The following is a 2,531-nucleotide window of genomic DNA, read 5'->3' as shown; positions in this document are numbered from 1 at the left end:
AAAATTCTTTTCTTTAAGAATGTTGAATATTGGCCCCCACTCTCTTCTGGCTTGTAGAGTTTCTGCTGAGAGATCTTCTGTTAGTCTGATGGGCTTCCCTTTTTAGCTAACCTGACCTTTCTCTCTGGCTACTCTTAACATTTGTTCCTGCATTTCAACTTTGGTGAATCTGACAATGATGTGTCTTGGAGTTGTTCTTCTTGAGGAGTATCTTTGTGGCATTCTCTGTATTTCCTGCATTTGGATGTTGGCATGCCTTACTAGGTTCGGGAAGTTCTCCTGGATGATATCCTGCAGAATGTTTTCCAACTTTGTTCTATTTTCCCCATCACTTTCAGGTGCACCAATCAGATGTAGATTTGGCCTTTTCACATAATCCCATGCTTCTTGGAGGCTTTGTTCATTTCTTTTTACTCTTTTTTCTCTACACTTCTCTTCTTGCTTCATTTCATTTATTTGATCTTCAATTACTGATACTCTTTCTTCCAGTTGATCGAGTCAGTTACTGAAGCTTGTGCATTTGTCATGTATTTCTCGTGTTATGGTTTTCATCTCTATCAGTTCCTTTAAGGTCTTCTCTGCATTGATTATTCTAGTTATCCATTCATCCATTCTTTCTTCAAGGTTTTTAGTTTATTTGCCCTGGTTACGTAGTTCCTCCTTTAGCTCTGAGAAGTTTGATCGACTGAAGCCTTCTCTCAGCTCGTCAAAGTCATTCTCCGTCCAGCTTTGTTCCGTTGCTGGTGACAAGATGCGTTCCTTTGGAGGGGGAGATGTGCTCTGATTTTTTGAATTTCCAGCTTTTCTGCACCGCTTTTTCCCCATCTTTGTGGTTTTATCTGCTTTTGGTCTTTGATGATGGTGACATACTGATCGGGTTTTGGTGTGGGTGTCCTTTCTGTTTGTTAGTTTTCCTTCTAACAGTCAGGACTCTCAGCTGTAGGTCTGTTGGAGTTTGCTTGAGGTCCACTCTAGACCCTGTTTGCCTGGGTATCAGCAGCAGAGGCTGCAGAAGACAGAATATTGCTGCATAGCGAGTGTACCTGTCTAATTCTTGCTCTGGAAGCTTCGTCTCAGGGATGTACCCCACTGTGTGAGGTGTGAGGTGTCGGTCTGCACCTAGTGGGGGATGTCTCCCAGTTAGGCTACTCAGGGGTCAGGGACCCACTTGAGCAGGTCGTCTGTCCATTCTGAGATCTCAGCCTCTGTGCTGGGAGATCCACTGCTCTCTTCAAAGCTATCAGTCAGGGGCATTTACCTCTGCCGAGGTTTCTGCTGCTTTTTGTTTAGCTATGCCCTGTCCCCAGAGAAGGAGTCTACAGAGGCAGGCTGGCCTCCTTGGGCTCCACCCAATTTGAGCTTCTCGGTGGCTTTGTTTACCCACTTAAGCCTCAGCAATGGTGGGCACCCCTCCCCCAGTCTCGCTGCCGCCTAGGAATGAGGGGGGCTCCGTGGGCATGGGACCCTCCGGGCCAGGTGTGGGATATAATCTCCTGATGTGCCGTTTGCTAAGACCCTTGGTAAAGTGCAGTATTAGGGTGGGAGTTACCTGATTTTCCAGGTATTGTGTGTCTCAATTTCCCTTGGCTAGGAAAAGCGATTGCCTTCCCCCTTGAGCTTCCCAGGTGAGGTGATGCCTTGCCCTGCTTCAACTCTTGCTGGTCGGCTGCAGCAGCTAACCAGCACTGATTGTCCAGCACTCCCCAGTGAGATGAACCCAGTACCTCAGTTGAAAATGCAGAAATCACCCGTCTTCTGTGTCACTCACGCTGGGAGGTGGAGGCTGGAGCTGTTCCTATTCGGCCATCTTGGGCGCATCTTCATTAACTTTCTTCTAACTTATTATTTAATCATAGATTTTGAGTTTATTTTAACAAATGTATTTTTTATTCCAACAAGTTCCATATGTCTTTGTTTTCCAAATATTGTTTTTTTTTTTTTGACATTCATTGCTTACCTATTTTTTGTATATGAATAAGCTACAATCTTTTTTTTTTCATTTTTTTTTTTTTCTTTTGAGATGGAGTCTCACTCTGTCACCAGGCTGGAGTGCAGTGGTGTGATCTCAGCTCCCTGCAACCTCCACCTCCAGGTTCAAGTGATTCTCCTGCCTCAGCCTCCTGAGTAGCTGAGATTACAGGTGCATGCCACCACACCTGGCTAATTTTTACATTTTTAGCAGAGATGGGGTTTCACCATGTTGGTCAGCCTGGTATCGAACGCCTGACCTCATGATCCACCTGACTCAGGCTCCAAAAGTGCTGGGATTAAAGGTGTGAGCCACCACGCCTGGTCTGGATCTGTATTTTTATAACAAGGTGTCAATGTGATTTCTCACAATCCACTGTCTTTATGGTCAGAATTATGAAATTCCAACACTTGAAGTATATCATAAAAAAATCACAATTTGACTGTGATACAACATTTATCACAAGATTATTTGGGATATTTGATATTGCAAAATGACTGTCTAGTGGACATGCTCATTTTCCAAATAGTCTAATTTCTCTAGTCTACATTTGTTTCATAAA

This window comes from Mandrillus leucophaeus, unplaced genomic scaffold (genome assembly GCF_000951045.1).
Source record: "Mandrillus leucophaeus isolate KB7577 unplaced genomic scaffold, Mleu.le_1.0 Scaffold424, whole genome shotgun sequence".
Classification (NCBI taxonomy): domain Eukaryota; kingdom Metazoa; phylum Chordata; class Mammalia; order Primates; family Cercopithecidae; genus Mandrillus; species Mandrillus leucophaeus.
Note: the sequence above shows the minus strand (reverse complement) of the source record.